Below are 21,058 nucleotides of genomic sequence, written 5' to 3' on the forward strand. Positions count from 1 at the left end.
AAGTAACTTCCCAACTGTCCCCTGATACTGTTTTTGCTGACCTGCTACCAGCCAGGTTGAGACAAGGGTGTAGAAGAGGGAGAGGCTACAAAGGGAAGAGACATCTCCACCCAATCGCCAGCTAGCCTGGGCTCAGGGGGTTCCTATACAATGAGCTTCCTCTCCGACTAGACATTTTGAATGCCTCCGCTGCATCTGGAAAACCTAACCTCTCTTCTGCTTCCTGCCAACAGAAAGAAGAAAGGTCATCTGAATCAACTTGGAGCATTATGAAAAAAGTCGGAACCCCAATAGTAGCCATGTTGAGTACTCTGACAAGCCGACCGACAAACGAAGAACAGGATGGTGGAGGCTCAACACTATCGGGACTCTGGAATATGGGCAATTTTTTTAAGAATGCCATCTTTGGTGGCAAGTAGGCAAACGGGCCAGAATAACAACGCCAGCCCGGTCGTGAAATGTGGCTTGCTTCCTGCTGCTGCTGTTTGGCATTTTGCCACATGCATTTAATGGCCATCTAAAGGAGGGCCAACGTTAGCAGAACCCCACTGAAAATGTTGCTAGTGACGGCTCCATTCTCAAATAAAGGAGGATCAAAAATCTCGCTGTGTCTGCCTTTTGAGTATTCCAGGAGCTAACAGGATGTATTTACTAACACTTAAAAAAAAAAAAATCCCGCCTCTTCCCTAACTTTGAGGTGTCCTACAGATCTAACACTTTAAAAATACAACATTCTAAACAATATGTACGTCGACATGAATGAAAAAAAAGCTAATTTCATGTGGGTTTTTGATGGTTTTCTCAATGTGTTAGCAAGCAATGTCCTCAAAACTGGGATTCAGAAAGGTCATTTTATGAAGAAGCTGCATTTGCGAGTCCACCTCCTTGTCAGAACTCAAGAACGTCAAACGGATCCCATACTTAGTTACAAAGCTAGGATTTTATTGAAGAGAACTAGGTACTGGAAAAGGCAAGATAACAGTAATGGCGAGAGCCAGCATCAGCTTGATTTTATACACGTAAAGCAAACATCTCACAAAGCCACAATTCACATCTCAGGGCGCAGCTGTCTTCTCACCATCACTATCAGTAGAGAGGATGCCTCCCTACTTCGAAGGCCATGCTGTTCGGCTTCAAAGGGTCCCAGTGTGAGAATGTGCAGAGACAAGACATAATTCATTCTACAGCCCCAAATATTTTGGATACCAGTGGGACAAGGTTAATTACTATCCAGGCACTCTGGGTTAAGCAGAGGTTACAACATGGAGTCAGTTTGGTTCACTTACAATACAGCTTTAAGGCACAGTAAAACTACCTTACAGCATTGGTCACATTATAGGGGACCAGCAGCAAAGATACAAGTTCTGACATACTGCCCCCCCTAAGCGCCCCCTCCCGCGGGACCGACTTTGGGCTTGTGCGGGTACAGTAGGTGAAACTTTTTCAGCAGTTGCGGAGCCACTACATTCTGAGATTCGACCCACTCGTCACAGCTCGGGGGGAAGTGTTTCCACCTGATCAAATAATACAGTTTCCCCCGTTTGACTCTGGAGTCCAGGATCTCCTGGACTTCATGGTGACTCTGACCCCTCACTGTCGTCGGAGGGGGCGGTGGGGCCCTGGGATGGAAGGACGTAGCACCAGGGTCTTTACGAAGCAAGCTGCAATGAAAAACAGGATGGATCTTACTTAGAGACTTGGGTAGTTCGAGTTCTACCGTTACTTTATTTATTACCCTTTTGATTTTGAAAGGTCCGAGGAACTTCAGGGCCAGTTTGCGACAGGACTGAGGAAGGGGGAGGTTTTTTGTTGACAGGAAAACTGTATCCCCCACCTTTAGGTCCCACTCCGGAGAGTGTTTTTTGTCAAATTGTTTTTTGTATGCTTTTTTCGCTTCCTCCAGGTTTTCCTGAATTCCCTTCCAGCCTTCACGAAGTCCCTCCCACCACTGTTGGCACGATGTGGGTTGGGATGGGCTAGCTGGGAGGGCGAGCGTGGGGAACGGCTTGCCCTCGTAACCATTGATGATTTGAAAAGGGGAGGTTTTGGTTGAGCTATGGAGGCTATTGTTGTAGCCGTATTCTGCAAAGGGGAGGAGGTCTACCCAGTTGGACTGTTGGAAATTAATGAAGCAGCGGAGGTATTGCTCAAGAAGGCCATTAACCCTCTCCGTCTGTCCGTCCGACTGGGGGTGGTAGGCAGAACTCAATCCCTGCTCAATACCAGCCAGTTTGCAGAACTCCCGCCAGAAGTTGGCAACGAACTGTGTTCCGCGGTCACTAATGACCTTGTCTGGGAATGAGTGTAGGCGTACAATGTGAGTGAAAAAGAGCTGGGCGAGTTTGTTAGCGGTAGGTAATTGTTTGCAAGGAATGAAGTGAGCCTGCTTTGAGAAGGTATCGACTACGACCAAGATGACTGTTTTGCCCTGCGAAGGCGGGAGCTCCACAATGAAGTCCATGGAGACTACCGACCAAGGTCGGGTGGCCGTAGGGAGGGGGACGAGGTGGCCCGGAGGTTTGCCCCCCCTCCGTTTTGCCATGAGGCATGTGGGACATGAGAGTACAAACTCTGAAACATCTTTTTTCATTTTTGGCCACCAAAACTGGCGGGTGAGCAAATTGAGCGTTTTAACATAGCCAAAGTGGCCGGCCAAGCGACTTGAGTGGCAGCGGTCCAAAACCTCTTTCCTGAGCGGATCGGGCACATAGATTTTTTCATTATGTAACCAGAGCCCGTTCTCGGCTTTGATCAAGTTGGGGGGGCGGTCAGCCTCTTGTTTGTACTCCGAGAGGAATCGAGAAAGTAATTCTAAGTCCGGTGGGTCGGTCTGTTTGCCGGAGCGGGTGGTGACCCCCCCCGCGATGGCTGAGGGGGAAATTAGCGAGTCCACCACCTCCTCCCTAAGACTGTCATGTTGGGGCAGGCGGGAAAGGGCGTCCGCTAAAAAGTTCTTTGAGCCTGGGATGTGTTTCAGCACAAAGTCAAACTTTGCAAAGAAGCCTGCCCACCGGATCTGTTTTGCAGTCATTTCGCGACGCCCAGTGAGGGCTTCCAGGTTTTTGTGATCGGTCCAAATTTCGAAGGGGACTCTTGCTCCTTCAAGCCAGGAGCGCCAGGTTTTTAAGGCAAACATGACTGCAAACGCTTCTTTGTCCCAGACTGACCAGTTTCTTTGTTCATTGGAAAATTTCCTGGAAATATAGGCACATGGTCGGAGCGCCCCATCCTCTCCCCTCTGCATTAATATGGCTCCTACAGCGGCGTCGGAGGCGTCGCATTGGACCACGAAGGGCTTTAGTTCGTCAGGGTGCGCTAGCACGGGTTCGGAGGTGAAGAGGCGTTTTAGCTCAGTGAAAGCTTTTTGACAGTCCGGCGTCCACGTTAGGCGTGCGCCGGGTTTTTTAGCCTCGTCACCTTTCCCTTTGGTTTTGAGGAGTTCTGTAAGGGGGAGCATGACCGTGGCGAACCCCTTTATGAAGTCGCGGTAAAAGTTAGCGAACCCGATAAAACTTTGTAACTGCTTGCGGGTTCGAGGGGGTTCCCAGTCTAACACCGCTTGGACCTTTGCGGGGTCCATGGACAATCCCTCCCCCGACACCCGGAAGCCCAAATAATCAAGTTCGGTCTTGTGGAATTCACATTTCGACAGTTTGGCATACAGTTTGTGTTTACAAAGGGTGCTTAACACTTTTCTGACCAAAGGCACATGAGACTTCAGATCTTGTGAATAGATAATGATGTCATCAAGGTACACCACCACCCCCTTGAACAGGAAGTCCCGCAGGACTTCATTGATAAAGTTCATAAAAACGCCCGGGGCTCCCTGTAGCCCAAACGGCATGACAAGGTACTCAAATTGTCCCAGTGGGGTGTTGAAGGCTGTTTTCCATTCGTCCCCCTCTTTGATGCGGACGCGGAAGTACGCGTCCCGGAGGTCGAGTTTGGTAAATATTTTCCCCTTTGCTACAGTGTTTAACAAGTCCTTTATCAACGGGATCGGGTAGGCGTTGGACATGGACCCCGCAAAGGTCCAAGTTCTGACACTCCTGCACACCCAGGATTGGTGGCTATATTAAAGCTCTCTCTGAACTTATTAGATGTTATGACGATTGGCAGAAAATGGAAACGCTGCAGACAGAACTTCCAGGAGGGAGAATCCTGCTTGGTGGGAACATCAGCAAACTCTTCCGGTTGGACAACGTCTCTGTCAGGCTTATCTCTGTTGCGTCATTCTCTCGCACTCCCAAGCATGGAAAGGTCTTACTCAACATGTGGGCATCTTGTAGAATAGCATCCCATGCCACTTGTGAGAACTCAGCGCCACTGCCGTTCCCATATACCTCCAAAGTCCAGAGGGTGTTCTCAAGTCTATGGTGCTGCTGTGGGGGGGGGGGGTGGAGAAATAGGGCCTTCTTCTGATGCATATCTATTTTCAGACAAACATTATTCAGGGTTATCTGGAAGATTCTCTTCCAAGTTGTATATAGCGGAACCTCCAGAGAAGACCAGTTTTCCTATGGAGATGCTCCTATTAAGAAAAGGTGGTTACACTTCCTTAAAATGTGCTTTGCCGCTTTACGCTCCTGGTTTGAATCTGCAGAGAACCACGGAGCATGCGCTTTCAGGTCATGTGGGCCGAAGGAGAACCCCAACAAGACGCTCAACTGCAGTCCTGGGAGTGGAGGGACAAGCCCAGAGAAAAGCGGGGGGGGGGGCTTCAGGAGAGAGGGGAAGGTTGAAGGAGTCCTCAAAGTGAAACAATTCAGAACAAACGCTATCCCAAACGATTTATATGATTTTGTGCACGATCCAGTTCCTTTAAATGCTGACCCATCACTGTTCCCTATAAAGGTGCATTGCAAACACCTGAAAACACACGGACACACCTGAAAGCTGCCTTCTACTGAATCAGACCTGGGCCTTTTTTTTTTTTAGCAGGAACGCACAGGAATGCAGTTCCAGCTGGCTTGCTGCCAAGGGTGTGGCCTAATATGCAAATAGCCTGCTTTGGCGGGCAGGGCGGGATATAAATCCAGTAAAATAAAATAAAAAATAAATAAGTTCCTGCTGGGCTTTTTCTGGAAAAAAACCCTGTGTGAGATAAATGGTGCCATCAGGGGGCATGGCCTAATACACAAATGAGTTCTAGCCAAAAAAGTCCTGATCAGACCCTTGGTGCATCAAAGTTAATGCTGTCTACTCAGGCTGGCAGCAGCTCCCCAGGGACTCAGGCGGAGGTCTTTCCCATCACCTCCTGCCTGAGCCTGTTTGACTGGAGGTGCCGGGGATTGAACCTGGGGCCTTCCCCATGGCAAGCTGATGCTCTACCACTGAAGCATGGGTGGAGCTGGAGTTCTCCAAGATTTCCAGCTGATCTCCACCCCACAGAGATCCGCTCTCCTAGAGGAAATGGTACTTTTGCGCAGGGGTTGCACTATGGAATACCATCGAATCTGAGAGAAATAAATGTCCTAGAGTGGATACAGAGATGTTCTAGCGTTCTGCATCTCCTATGACAGGGGTGGCCAATGGTAGCTCTCCAGATGTTTTTTGCCTACAGCTCCCATCAGCCCCAGCCATTGGCCATGGTGGCTGGGGCTGATGGGAGTTGTAGGCAAAAAACATCTGGAGAGCTACCATTGGCCACCCCTGTCCTATGGCATGCCACAGGAGGAAATCATTGATGGCTTCCTGTGAAATCATACATTTTAATTTTTGTTCAGGCAATTTATATACCATCTTTAGGGGGTATGCTCAGGATTAAAGGACAGAATGAGTAGGCACATTGATGAACACGGGTTATTGAGGAAGATTCAGCATGGGTTCTGCAAGGGAAGATCTTGCCTCACTAACCTGTTACATTTCTTTGAGGGGGTGAACAAACATGTGGACAAAGGAGATCCAATAGATGTTGTTTACCTTGACTTCCAGAAAGCTTTTGATAAAGTTCCTCATCAAAGGCTCCTTGGAAAGCTTGAGAGTCATGGAGTAAAAGGACAGGTCCTCTTGTGGATCAAAAACTGGCTGAGCAATAGGAAGCAGAGAGTGAGTATAAATGGGCAGTCTTCGCAGTGGAGGACGGTAAGCAGTGGGGTGCCGCAGGGCTTGGTACTAGGTCCCATGCTCTTTAACTTGTTCATAAATGATTTAGAGTTGGGAGTGAGCAGTGAAGTGGCCAAGTTTGCGGATGACACTAAATTGTTCAGGGTGGTGAGAACCAGAGAGGATTGTGAGGAACTCCAAAGGGATCTGTTGAGGCTGGGTGAGTGGGCGTCAACGTGGCAGATGCGGTTCAATGTGGCCAAGTGCAAAGTAATGCACATTGCGGCCAAGAATCCCAGCTACAAATACAAGTTGATGGGGTGTGAACTGGCAGAGACTGACCAAGAGAGAGATCTTGGGGTCGTGGTAGATAACTCACTGAAAATGTCAAGACAGTGTGCGTTTGCAATAAAAAAGGCCAACGCCATGCTGGGAATTATTAGGAAGGGAATTGAAAACAAATCAGCCAGTATCATAATGCCCCTGTATAAATCGATGGTGCGGTCTCATTTGGAATACTGTGTACAATTCTGGTCGCCGCACCTCAAAAAGGATATTATAGCATTGGAGAAAGTCCAGAGAAGGGCAACTAGAATGATTAAAGGGCTGGAGCACTTTCCCTATGAAGAAAGGTTGAAACGCTTGGGGCTCTTTAGCTTGGAGAAACGTCGACTGCGGGGTGACATGATAGAGGTTTACAAGATAATGCATGGGATGGAGAAAGTAGAGAAAGAAGTACTTTTCTCCCTTTCTCACAATACAAGAACTCGTGGGCATTCGATGAAATTGCTGAGCAGACAGGTTAAAACGGATAAAAGGAAGTACTTCTTCACCGAAAGGGTGATTAACATGTGGAATTCACTGCCACAGGAGGTGGTGGCGGCCACAAGTATAGCCACCTTCAAGAAGGGTTTAGATAAAAATATGGAGCACAGGTCCATCAGTGGCTATTAGCCATAGTGTATGTGTGTATATAAAATTTTTTGCCACTGTGTGACACAGAGCGTTGGACTTGATGGGCCGTTGGCCTGATCCAACATGGCTTCTCTTATGTTCTTATGCTCTAGAGGGGGAAAGCCAGGTGCTGGTTAGAGGGAAAAGACTGTGGCTTCCAGAAAGCTTTTGACCTTGACTTCCAGAAAGCTTTTTATAAAGTTCCTCATCAAAGGCTCGTTAGTAAGCTCGAGAGTCATGGAGTAAAAGGACAGGTCCTCTTGTGGATCAAAAACTGGCTAATTAATAGGAAGCAGAGAGTGAGTATAAATGGGCAGTCTTTGCAGTGGAGGACAGTAAGCAGTGGAGTGCCGCAGGGCTCAGTACTGGGTCCCCTGCTCTTTAACTTGTTCATAAATGATTTGGAGTTGAGAGTAAGCAGTGAAGTGGCCAAGTTTGAGGATGACACTAAATTGCTCCGGGTGGTAAGAACCAGAGAGGATTGTGAGGAACTCCGAAGGGATCTGTTGAGGCTGGGAGAGTGGGCATCAACGTGGCAGATGAGGTTCAATGTGGCCAAGTGCAAATTAATGCACATTGGGGCCAAGAATCCCAGCTACAAATACAAGTTGATGGGGTGTGAACTTGCAGAGACTGACCAAGAGAGACATCTTGGGGTCGTGGTAGATAACTCACTGAAAATGTCAAGACAATGTGCGATTGCAATAAAAAGGCCAACGCCATGCTGGGAATTATTAGGAAGGGAATTGAAAACAAATCAGCCTGTATCATAATGCCCCTGTATAAATCGATCATGCGGTCTCATTTGGAATACTGTGTGCAATTCTGGTCACCGCACCTCAAAAAGGATATTATAGCATTGGAAAAAGGGCAGAAAAGGGCAACTAGAAGAATTAAAGGTTTGGAACACTTTCCCTATGAAGAAAGGTTAAAACGCTTGGGGCTCTTTAGCTTGGAGAAACGTCGACTGCGGGGTGACATGATAGAGGTTTACAAGATTATGCATGGGATGGAGAAGGGAGAGAAAGAAGTACTTTTCTCCCTTTCTCACTATACAAGAACTCGTGGGCATTCAATGAAATTGCTGAGCAGTCGGGTTAGAATGGATAAAAGGAGGTACTTCTTCACCCAAAGGGTGATTAACATGTGGAATTCACTGCCACAGGAAGTGGTGGCGGCTACAAGCATAGCCAGCTTCAAGAGGGAGTTAGATAAAAATATGGAGCAGAGGCCCATCAGTGGCAATTAGCCACAGTGTGTGTGTGTGTGTGTGTGTGTGTGTATATATATATATATGTATATATGAATATATCTATAAAAATTTTGGCCACTGTGTGACACAGAGTGTTGGACTGGATGGGCCATTGGCCTGATCCAACATGGCTTCTCTTATGTTCTTATGTGGCTGGCTGGTGGATTCTTACAGGTCTTCAGAGTGGATCTTTCTGCTTAAAACTGAGAGAAGCCTCTTCAAATGTTTAAGGTTTAAAGTTTACTGGATTAATATCCCACCCTCCCCACTGGAGCAAGCTCTGGGTGGCTTACAACAACCAACAAAATCAAAACAATTCACTCACATTACTTACATCATATATTAAAATTAAACAGTTAAAACAGTCTGGTGCTAATATCATTTGATATTGTTTCATTTCAGATGGCGTTCGGTATACATTAGGTGTCATTCCCTACTACCATATCAAGTCATTCCAGATCAATTAAAGGCCAGTCAAAATAGGGTTCTCTTCCAGGCCTTGCGGAACCGGGAGAGGTCCCACAAGGCCCTAACCTCTTCCGGCAGCTGATTCCACCAATAGGAGGCAGCAATCGAGAAGGCTCTCTCTCGTGTGGGGAAAACCATGGAAGACAGGGTGGAGCAGGGCTTTTTCGCCACAATCAGGGCATTTTTTTGTAGCAGGAACTCCCTTGCCTATTAGGACACATACTGCTGATTTAGCCAATCCTGCAAAAGTTTATAGGGCTCTTCGTGCAGGGCCTACTGTAAGCTCCAGCAGGATTGGCTACATCAGGTGTATGTGGTCAAATAGGCAAAGGAGTTCCTGCTACCAAAAAAAAGCCCTGGCCACACCATTGTATCCCTGATGCCTGCATGTTTATATCTGTTCTTAACGAAATAATGATAGAAAAAAGTCAACCAGTCCAGCTTTCTCCTGCTGTGTGACACAGAGTGTTGGACTGGATGGGCCACTGGCCTGATCCAACATGGCTTCTCTTATGTTTATATGAGAGGGACCATTGGTCCAACTCACCACAGGGAAGGTTCATCGGTTTCTGACCTCCAAGTTCCCCTGACCCAACATCTGGAACCAATTACATCCCACTGAATTAATTCAACCCGAGCTCTTTCATGTGTCACAAATGGAGTCCATTGACCTACAGAAACCAGAACGTTCTCTTCGTAGCTAACAGGAAGGTGCGGGTCATCCTGTCCCCAGACCGAACATGGTTTCCAGCTAGAAATGCATCATGTAACTTGGGGCCACTCCAAGAAGGCTATATAGAGAGGGCTGCAAGGGCCACCCAGAGCACAGCAGGCCGGAGGAGCACAAATCCTGCACCGCTTTCCTCTGCAAAGCTCAAGGCTGACGCTCCCGTTCTGAGCCATCATGAGGCTGGTGGCTGTCTACCTCATTGCAATGTTGCTGGTTGCTACCATGGCAGCTCAGCAGGTAGGTGGGAGTGAAGCAGCTCTCCAGAATGCTGTATGCGTGATGCAGCCATTATGTGGACCTTGGATTTCCTGCAAAAAGCCTCCTGACGTGTAAATTATTGCAGGCAGCCTGTCTTTCTGCAGGCAACGTGTGTGACTTCTCTTTAAGGTTTTGCTACATCCCAGTTTTTAAGAGGGGGGGGGGGTACCATCTTTTCCCCATTACCCTGGCATTTCATTTTTCAAAGTAAGCTGTTCTTTTTTGTTTTCTTTCTCCTTACATCCATTCACGCTCATTCTTATATTCATGGAGCTGAATCAGAAACACGATTCATTGGGGGGAATGGCAATAATTCCATTGCAACTTCACTGGGATGCCATTTTCGAGGACTGCTTCCCTCACCCAAGGAATCCTCCTCAGTTACAGGCAGATAGAAGAAAAGGCCCCTTCCTGTACTCAGTATTTAATCTGATGAATCATCTCATGCTACTTGAAACCTTGCTGGTTACTTGAAACCTTGCTGGCTAGTTGGGTTTAATGAAGGGTTTTATATTGCTGCTCCATTGAGATGTTATTGCAGCTTTAATGGATATCGGTCAATAAGAAATTCTAACAGTCAATTCTATACTCTTGCTTCTTGGTCTCTTTTTCCTTCAGGAGAGCCAGTCTGGTGTAGTGGTTAAGTGTGCAGACTCTTATCTGGGAGAACGGGGTTTGATCCCCCCACTCCTCCACTTGCAGCCATAGCCTTGGGTCAGCCATAGTGGTTAAGTGAGCGGACTCTTATCTGGGAGAACCAGGTTTGATTCCCCACTCCTTTTCTTGCACCTGCTAGCATGGCCTTGGGTCAGCCATAGCTCTGGCAGAGGTTGTCCTTGAAAGGGCAGCTGCTGTGAGAGCCCTCTCCAGCCCCACCCACCTCACAGGGTGTCTGTTGTGGGGGAGGAAGGTAAAGGAGATTCTGAGTCTCTTCAAAGTGGAGGGCGGGATATAAATCCAATATCATCATCTTCTTCTTCATGTTTTGTTTTCTGTTGTCTGTGTATTAATGCAAAAAGGCAAGTAACTAAAAAGGAGATGCATATAATTTCCGATACATGGATGTGTCTGTTTGTCTCACCTCCTCCAAATCCAGATCAATCCAGAAACACCTTTCCAATGAACACACTGATATTGCAGTGCTCTAGGAATGTAGCCCAGGCAAGCTCAATCTTTTCAGATCTCAGGAGCTAAGCAGGGTCGACTCTGGAAAGTACTTGGATAGGAGACCTGCTTGGAAGAAGGTGGGGGCAGGCTTTATTCAGCCACTTCCCTGAATATCCTCCAGGCCCCAGTAGGTGCCAAAAGTTGCCATGACTTCCAGGCACACACACAACAAAAAATACAAAACACAAAAAATGATATTCCTCCCTTTAATTCCAATATTAAATAAACCAACTCAAGTTTTTTAAAAACAGGGAGCTTCGGGTCTAAATCCAAATCCCTCCTTGAGAAAACAGAAAGGTCTCAGTTTCTGCCTCTGCCAAGGTGGCTAGAACAGCTGCACCCCAGATCCCAGGAATTCCAGCAAGTGGCACTCTCCTGCCCTTCTAAATGAGAGGGTCCATTAGAGACCTTCTGGGCACAAACACTCCAGAGAACTACATTTCCCAGCATTCCTGATGCCCAGAACACTGCTATTGCCGTGCTCTTGGAACCAGGGCTTTGAGCGTGTGTGTGGCGAGGAGTACGCACTGGTACTAAGGACCAGCACTTGAGGGCGGGGGACTCTTCCAAATCCTGAGGGAGGAAAGGGAAGGAAAGGTCCCCTGTGCAAGGACCAGTCGTTTCCGATTCTGGGGTGACGTTGCCTTCACAACGTTTTCATGGCAGACTTTTTATGGGGTGGTTTGCCATTGCCTTCCCCAGTCACCTATACTTTCCCTCCAGCAAACTAGGTGCTCATTTTACCGACCTCGGAAGGATGGAAGGCTGAGTCAACCTCGAGCCAGCTACCTGAAAATTCACCGGGGATCAAACTCAGGTTGTGAACAGAGCTTAAGACTGCATACTGCAGCTTTACCACTCTGCGCCACAGGGTTCTTGAGGGAGAAATGGGTACAAATCAATGCAATGCAAAATTTAAAAAGCACTGCTTGGAACCCCAATGGATGCAATCAGAAAGAGACCTGTTTTTGCTGACCCGCTACCAGCCAGGTTTGAGACAAGGGTGTGGAAGAGGGAGAGGCTGCAAAGGGAAGGGACACCCCCGCCCAATCCCCAGCTAGGCCGGGGCTCAGCGGGTTCCTATACAATGAGCTTCCTCTCCGGCCAGACACTTTGAATGCCTCCGCTGCATCTGGAAAGGCTAACCTCTCTTCTGCTTCCTGCCAACAGGAAGAAGAAAGGTCAGCTGGTGGATTTTGGAACAAGGTGAAAAGTGCGGTAGGCACAGTAGCAAAGAAAGCAAAAGATTTTGGAAGCGGGGTGCTGAAAGTAGGGAAAGATGTTGGCGGTGCATTGGCGGCAGGTGCCAGCAGCACGTACTCCTATCTGAAGAAAGCTTGGGGCCACAAGTAGGCAAATGGGCCAGAATAACAAAGCCTGCTCAGTCGTGAAATGTTACTTGCTTGCTGCTGCTGCTGCTGTTTGGCATTCTGGCACATACAATGAATGGCTGTCTAAAGGAGGGCCGACTTTAGCGGAACCTCACTGAAAATATTGCTGGTGACAACTCCATTCTCAAATAAAAGAGGATGAAACATCTCTCTGTGTCCGCCTTTGAGTATTCCAGCAGCTAAAAGGATGCATTTGAGCACATCATGTTGTTTTTTTAAATCCTGCCTCCTCCCTGACTTTGAAGTGGAATACAGATTTAAAATTGTAAGAAAATACAACACTCTATACAATACATCAACATGTACAACAAGAACCGATTTCATGTGGGTTTTTGAAGGTTTTCTCAATATGTTAGCAAGCAATGTCCTCAAAACTGGGATTCGTCATTTTATGAAGAAGCTGCATTTGCGAGTTCACCTCCTGCACACCCAGGATTGGCGGCTATATTAAAGCTTAATTAAAGCTCTATTAAAGCTATATTAAAGCTCTGAGCTTATTAGATATTATGATGATTGGCAGAAAATGGAAACGCTGCAGACAGAACTTTCAGTAGGGAGAATCCTGCTTGGTGGGAACATCAGCAAACTCTTCTGGTTGGACAATGTCTCTGTCAGGCTTATCTCGGCTGCATCATTCTCTCCCACTCCTAAGCGTGGAAAGGTCTTACCCAACATGTGGATATCTTGTAGAACATAAGAGAAGCCATGATGAATCAGATCAATGACCCATTCACTCCAACACTCTGTGTCACACAGTGGCCAAAAAACCAGGTGCTATCAGGAGGTCCATCAGTGGGGCCAGGACACTAGAAGCCCCCCCACTGTTCCCCCCAAGCACCAACATATGGGCATCTTGTAGAATAGCATTCCATTTATTTGTTTGTTTGCTTAGTTGATTTGTATTCCTCCCTTTCCCAAGAATGGTCTCAGGGCAGATAACATCGTTTTGAAATAACAATTTAAATTATACAGTTAAAAACAAATAAAATAGCAATATACAAGTTATAAACCAAATTGTAGATGGTGGCATAGTTAATACATTTGCAACTTGCTACGTTAATAAACAACAGTAACCATGCCACTTGTGAGAACTCAGCACCACTGCCATTCTCATATACCTCCAAAGTCCAGGATAGTCTAGAAGGAAGTGGCCACCCACCATCTTTATACCTTCCCATGTGAAACCATGTGCATGGTTAAAGAGGGTGTTCTCATATCTATGGTGCCTCTGGGCAGGGGGGATTAGGCCTTCTCCTGGTATATATCTATTTTCAGACAAACATTATTCAGGGTTATCTGGAAGATTCACTTGCAAGTTACGTATGTATTGCAGAACCTCCAGGGAAGACCAGTTTTCCTATAGAGATGTTCCTATTAAGAAATGGTGGTTCACTTCCTTAAAATGTGGTGTGCCAGTTTGCACCCCCAGTATGAAACTGCAGAGATCCACAGAGTGCGTGCTTCCAGGTCATGTGGGCTGAAGGGGAACCTCAACAAGACGCTCAATGGCAGTCGTGGGAGTGGAGCGGACAAGCCTAAAGAAAAGCAGGGGTGCTTCAGGAGAAAGGAAAATTCAGAACAATTCAGAACAAACACTATCCCAAATGGTTCATTGACCTTTATGCAGGATCATAAAAACATAAGAACATGTTGGATCAGGCCAGTGGCCCATCCAGTCCAACACTCTGTATCAGACAGGAGCCAAAAAACCAGGTGCCATCAGGAGACCCATCAGTGAGGCCAGGACACTAGAAGCCCTCCCACTGTTGCCCCACCCCAAGCACCAAGAATACACAGCGTCACTGCCCCAGACATAAGAAAATAAGAGAAGCCATGTTGGATCAGGCCAATGGCCCATCCAGTCCAACACTCTGTGTCACACAGGGGCCAAAAAACCAGGTGCCATCAGGAGGCCCATCAGTGAGGCCAGAACACTAGAAGCCCTCCCACTGTTGCCCCACCCCAAGCACCAAGAATACACAGCGTCACTGCCCCAGACATAAGAAAATAAGAGAAGCCATGTTGGATCAGGCCAATGGCCCCTCTAGTCCAACACTCTGTGTCACATAAGAACATAAGAGAAGTCCTGTTGGATCAGGCCAATGGCCCCTCTAGTCCAACACTCTGTGTCACATAAGAACAGAAGAGAAGCCATGTTGGATCAGGCCAATGGCCCATCCAGTCCAACACTCTGTGTCACATAAGAACAGAAGAGAAGCCATGTTGGATAAGGCCAATGGCCCATCCAGTCCAACACTCTGTGTCACACAGGGGCCAAAAAACCAGGTGCCATCAGGAGGCCCATCAGTGAGGCCAGGACACTAGAAGCCCTCCCACTGTTGCCCCACCCCAAGCACCAAGAATACACAGCGTCACTGCCCCAGACATAAGAAAATAAGAGAAGCCATGTTGGATCAGGCCAATGGCCCATCCAGTCCAACACTCTGTGTCACATAAGAACATAAGAGAAGTCCTGTTGTATCAGGCCAATGGCCCCTCTAGTCCAACACTCTGTGTCACATAAGAACATAAGAGAAGTCCTGTTGGATCAGGCCAATGGCCCCTCTAGTCCAACACTCTGTGTCACATAAGAACAGAAGAGAAGCCATGTTGGATCAGGCCAATGGCCCATCCAGTCCAACACTCTGTGTCACACAGGGGCCAAAAAACCAGGTGCCATCAGGAGGCCCATCAGTGAGGCCAGGACACTAGAAGCCCTTCCACGGTTGCCCCACCCCAAGCACCAAGAATACACAGCATCGCTGCCCCAGACAGAGAGTTCCATCAATACACTGTGGCTAATAGCCACAGTCCAGTTCCTCTAAAGCTGACTCATCACCATTCCCTATAAAGCTGCATTACAAACACTTGAAAGCACGTTAACATACGTAGAAGCTGCCTTATAATGAATCAGACCTTTGGCTGTCAAAGTCAGTATTGTCTACTGGCAGCAGCAGGGCTTCACAGAGAGGTCTTTCACATCACCTACTATCTCATCCTTTACCTGGAGATGCCAGGGATTGAAGTGGGTATATTCTGCATGCCAAGCAGATGCTGTAATACTGAACCATGGCCCTTCCCTGAAACAAGTTGCCTTATACTAAATCAGATCAGAGCCTCAGTCCATCAAAGTCAGTACTGTCTACTCAGACTGGCAACAGCTCTCCAGGGTCTCAGGCAGAGGTCTTTCCCATCACATATTCCCTAGTCCTTTTAACTGGAGGTGCTGGGGATTGAAACTGGGGCCTTCTGCAAGCCAAGCAAAAGCTCTTCCACTGAACTGTAGTCCCTTTCAGATGTAAGTGCTTGTTCTTTGAAGCTGCCTTCTATTGAATGAGAACCTCGGTTCATCAAGGTCAGTATTGTCTATCCAGAGTGGCACAGCAGTGTCACAGGCAGAGAGGTCTTTCCCATCACCTATTGTCTGGTCCTTTTATTTGGAGATGCCAGGAACCGGACCAGGCACGTTCTGCATCCTGAGCAGCTGCTCTACCATTAAACCATGGCCTTACTCCTGAACTGATCTTCCACTTCTCTCCCCTCATGGGTTTGTATCTGCTCACTTTTTCCCATTAAAAAAAAGGAATGAATTTTCCAGCAATATTTCTGTATCAACCATCTTTAAGAAAAATGAGGGAACTCATAACTCAGGGAACTTACAGACTTTTGCAAACACATGACTGTGTCACTGTCTCCCTTATCTCAGGGCAACAACGTGCACTGTGATTAACACTATCGATGTGCATGCCAGTTTACAGCAAAAAAGGATGTGCCTCAGTTTGATTATTGCGGATTCCATTTTTGCTGTTAGAACGGAAAAGGTGGCATTCATATAATACATTCTTCCCTTTTTTTTAATTGCAGGAACTTTTGGTGGATCATTCGGCTTACACTTCCTGAGAGCCAGTTTGGTGTTGCGGCTAAGTGGTGGACTCTTATCTGGGAGAACCAGGTTTGATTCCCCTGCTGGAATGGCCTTGTGTCTGTCATAGCTCTTGCAAGAGTTGTCCTTGAAAGGGCAGCTTCCAGGAGAGCTATCTCAGCCCCACGCACCTCTCCTCCTCCTCCTCCTTCTTCCTGATGGTCACTCATGAAGGCTTGGATGCAGCTCGCCTGCCCTCCTGCCACGGTGTGCCCAATTTGATGCATGAGTACCCACTGTTCCCATTAGGAAGAATATGGTTTGGATTTCCAAGAAAGATAGGAGAAGCTTGGAAATAAAGCCAGCAATTCTGGCTATCCCTATGAGACACCTTCCCTCATTGCAGAAAGAGTTAGGAGCACCAGCTGGGTAAGTGTCTCCTTGCTGTTTTGGGTTGGCCAGTTGAGTTGGAAGAAGGCTTTATACCAGGGGTGGCCAATGGTAGCTCTCCAGATGTTTTTTATTGCCTACAACTCCCATCAGCCCCAGCCAGCATGGCCAATGGCTGGGGCTGATGGGAGTTGTAGGCAAAAAAACATTGGGAGAGCTACCGTTGGTCACCCCTGCTTTATACCATCTCATTTCACCAAAAAATATTCTCTTTGTTTCCTAGTGAGTGCAGAACTGCTTCTTTTGAGAACCATGGCGACTTGGATCTCAGTCCCATGCGTCTCAGCAAGATTTACTCCCAAGAATAAGTGTCCCCATTGGTGGACCTCCTGATGGCACCTGGGTTTTGGCCACTGTGCAACACAGTGTTGGACTGGAGGGACCACTGGCCTTATCCAACATGGCTTCTCTTATGTTCTTATGTCTGGGACAGTGGTGTTCTGTCTTCTTGGTGCTTGGCGGGGGGGCAAGAAGGCTTCTGGAGTTCTGGCCCTGCTGGTGGACCTCCTGATGACCCATGAGTTTTGGCCACTGTGTGACACAGAGTGTTGGGCTGGATGGGCCACTGGTCTGATTCAACCTTGCTTCTCTCATGCCCAGGGCAGTGATGCTCTATCTTCTTGGTGCTTGTGGGGCAACAGTGGGAGGGCTTTTGGAATTCTGCCCCCAGTGGTGGACCTCCTGATGGCACTTGGTTTCTGGTTGCTTTGTGACACTGGCCACTGGCCTGATCCAGCTTGGTTTCTCTTTTGTTCCTATGAGTTATATTTTAAGATTACAGCCTTCATTGGTTCTTGAAGAAGGTCTTGCCTTTTTCATGCACACACACACCACAAATCAAGTTCACACTTCTGGGCACATCTAGCCTGGAGAGGAGGCAGCTGAGAGGTGATATGATCACAATCTTCAAGTACTTGAAGGGCTGTCCTATAGAGGATTGTTTTCTGTGGCCCCAGAAGACAGGACCAGAACTAAACGGGTTGAAATTATATCAAAAGAGTTTCCGACTCAACACGAGGAAGAACTTCCTGACCGTGAGAACGATTCCTCAGTGGAACAGGCTTCCTCGGGAGGTGGTGGGCTCTCCTTCCTTGGAGGTTTTTAAACAGAGGCTAGATGGCCATCTGACAGCAGTGAAGATTCTGTGAATTTAGGGGGAGGTGTTTGTGAGTTCAGAGCGATTCCTCAGTGGAACAGGCTTCCTCCTTGGGAGGTGGTGGGCTCTCCTTCCTTGGAGGTTTTTAAACAGAGGCTTTATGGCCATTTGACAGCAATGAGGATCCTGTGAATTTAGGGGGAGGTGTTTGTGAGTTTAGACGGATTCCTCAGTGGAACAGGCTTCCTTGGGAGGCGGTGGGCTCTCCTTCCTTGGAGGTTTTTAAACAGGGGCTAGATGGCCATTTGACAGCAATGAGGATCCTGTGAATTTAGGGGGAGGTGTTTGTGAGTTCAGAGCGATTCCTCAGTGGAACAGGCTTCCTCCTTGGGAGGTGGTGGGCTCTCCTTCCTTTGAGGTTTTTAAACAGAGGCTAGAGGGCCACCTGACAGCAATGAAGATCCTGTGAATTTAGGGGGAGGTGGACTAGGTGGCCCTGGAGGTCCCTTCCAACTATGATTCCTATAGGGCTGTAGCGAAGGCCCATTTAGAATAAAGCTCTTTTAGCTTTATCAATCTCTAGGTGGGATGGGGGGGACACAAGATCAAAGGAGCAGCTTCCCCAACCGATCTGTGACCCCTGGACACAGAGTGTTTTGCCATAAGTTGCTTTCTGGGCCTGTTCAGGAAAGGAAAGAAAGGTCCCCTGTGCAAGCACCGGTCATTTCCGACTCTGGGGTGACGTTGCTTTCACAACATTTTCACAGCAGACTTTTTATGGGGTGGTTTGCCATTGCCTTCCCCGGTCATCTACGCTTTCCTCCCAGCAAGCTGGGGACTCGTTTGACCGACTTTGGAAGGATGGAAGGCTGAGTCAACCTCGAGCCGGCTACCTGAACCAGCTTTCATTGGGACTGAACTCAGGTCATGAGCAGAGGGCTCTGACTGCAGTACTGCAGCTTTACCACTCTGCGCCACGGGGCTTTTAAAAGGTAAAGGTAATCCCCTGTGCAAGCACCAGTCATTTCTGACTCTGGGGTGATGTCACATTACGACATTTTCATGGCAGACTTTTTACAGGGCAGTTTGCCATTGCCTTCCCCAGTCATCTACACTTCCCCCCCAGCAAGCTGGGTCCTCATTTTACCCACCTCGGAAGGATGGAAGGCTGAGTCAACCTCGAGCTGGCTACCTGAAAACCCAGCTTCCGCCGGGAATTGAACTCAGGTCGTGAGCTGCAGTACTGCAGCTTTAACACTCTGCGCCACGGGGCTGTTTTGGGCCTGTTCAGACACACAATTTAATCAGTTGTCGCTTCTGTTTCCTACCAGAGTAAAAGTAGCTGATCAGACAGCAAAATCTGCCTCTCGGTAGTCAATCATTGTCGCCCCCCTACAGTCCTTCTCTAAACCGGATTATTTTGTTACCTGCTCCTTTGTGGTGTTTTTTTAGTTGTCTGTTTTCACCTCATAGTTTTCTCTGCCTGGATCATTCTGCTGCAATATTAACCAACTTTCCAGATGTCTGAAGGCTGTCCCGGAGCAAAAGGAGCCTCAGACATCCAGTTTACGGTCGCCATTTTTTTTAACTACTTAGCAATATGCGCATAACTGCATAACCACATAATGGTTTTACCTATGCACATGGCCTATGTGCATATGGGCATAATGTGCACATGTGCACAATGTGCGTATGTGCATTATGCTCTTATGCACATAATTGTGGAGGAAACAGGAAAAGAACTGCACGGTGCCATTGTGTGGACGGCAGAAGACGGTTTCATTGTGGAGTGATTCGAATTGCAGTATGAACATATGAAGCTGCCTTATACTGAGTCAGACCTTTGGTCCATCAAAGTCTTCTCAGACTGGCAGCGGCTCTCCAGGGTCTCAAGCTGAGGTTTTTCACACCTATTTGCCTGGACCCTTTTTTGGAGATGCCAGGGATTGAACCTGGGACCTTCTGCTTCCCAAGCAGATGCTCTACCACTGAGCCACCATCCCTCCCTAAGGCGGTCTGACTGATAATATCTGGAACAAAGGTATTCGGAACAGAACCGGGTCAGTTTAACACGGACTCAACACGCTGTGTGAACAAGGCCTCTCTGTCTTCTTTTCTCCTTTAGGCGACTGACGCTGGAATCCAGTTCCAGCCATCATGAAGCTGCTGCTAAACCTCCTGTTGGTGATCCCGTTCATCGGCAATTTAAGAGCCCAGGATCATCCATCGAACCCTCTCATAGTAGGTGCCTTTAATTCACTGAATATTTCCTTTGAATCTCTTCTCTCCCTTTCAGAATTAGAGGCAATGCGAACAAGAAGGGACAGATTATTTGAGGTAGAGTTATCTGAACTGTACGATGCAGCTAATAAGACATGCTCCCCTCTTCGTCGTGGGATCTTGCCTCCTGTGGGCCTTCCTGCTAGATACTTTTACCAACTTCAGACTCTAGCATTACGCAGAATCTTTTCTCTTGCTACGTTCAATGCCCTCCCTTCAGTCATTTTAACAGGGAGATTTAACATAAGAACATAAGAGAAGCCATGTTGGATCAGGCCAACGGCCCATCAAGTCCAACACTCTGTGTCACACAGTGGCAAAAAATTTTATATACACACACACACTGTGGCTAATAGCCACTGATGGACCTCTGCTCCATATTTTTATCTAAACCCCTCTTGAAGCTGGCTATGCTTGTGGCCGCCACCACCTCCTGTGGCAGTGAATTCCACATGTTAATCACCCTTTGGGTGAAGAAGTACTTCCTTTTATCCGTTTTAACCTGTCTGCTCAGCAATTTCATTGAATGCCCACAAGTTCTTGTATTGTGAGAAAGGAAGAAAAGTACTTCTTTCTCTACTTTCTCCATCCCATGCATTATCTTGTAAACCTCTATCATGTCACCCCGCAGTCGACGTTTCTCCAAGCTAAAGAGTCCCAAACGTTTCAACTTTTCTTCATAGGGAAAGTGCTCCAGCCCTTTAATCATTCTAGTTGCCCTTCTCTGGACTTTCTCCAATGCTATAATATCCTTTTTGAGGTGCGGCGACCAGAACTGCACACAGTACTCCAAATGAGACCGCACCATCGATTTATACAGGGGCATTATGATACTGGCTGATTTGTTTTCAATTCCCTTCCTAATAATTCCCAGCATGGCGTTGGCCTTTTTTATTGCAAACGCACACTGTCTTGACATTTTCAGTGAGTTTATCTACCACGACCCCAAGATCTCTCTCTTGGACAGTCTCTGCCAGTTCACAGCCCATCAACTTGTATTTGTAGCTGGGATTCTTGGCCCCAATGTGCATTACTTTGCACTTTATACATTTCTGGATTAGAAAGAGGGGATCCAAGAAAAGAGAGAAAGAAGGCCTAAAGCTTC

This window comes from Heteronotia binoei, chromosome 18 (assembly GCF_032191835.1).
Source record: "Heteronotia binoei isolate CCM8104 ecotype False Entrance Well chromosome 18, APGP_CSIRO_Hbin_v1, whole genome shotgun sequence".
Classification (NCBI taxonomy): Eukaryota; Metazoa; Chordata; class Lepidosauria; order Squamata; family Gekkonidae; genus Heteronotia; species Heteronotia binoei.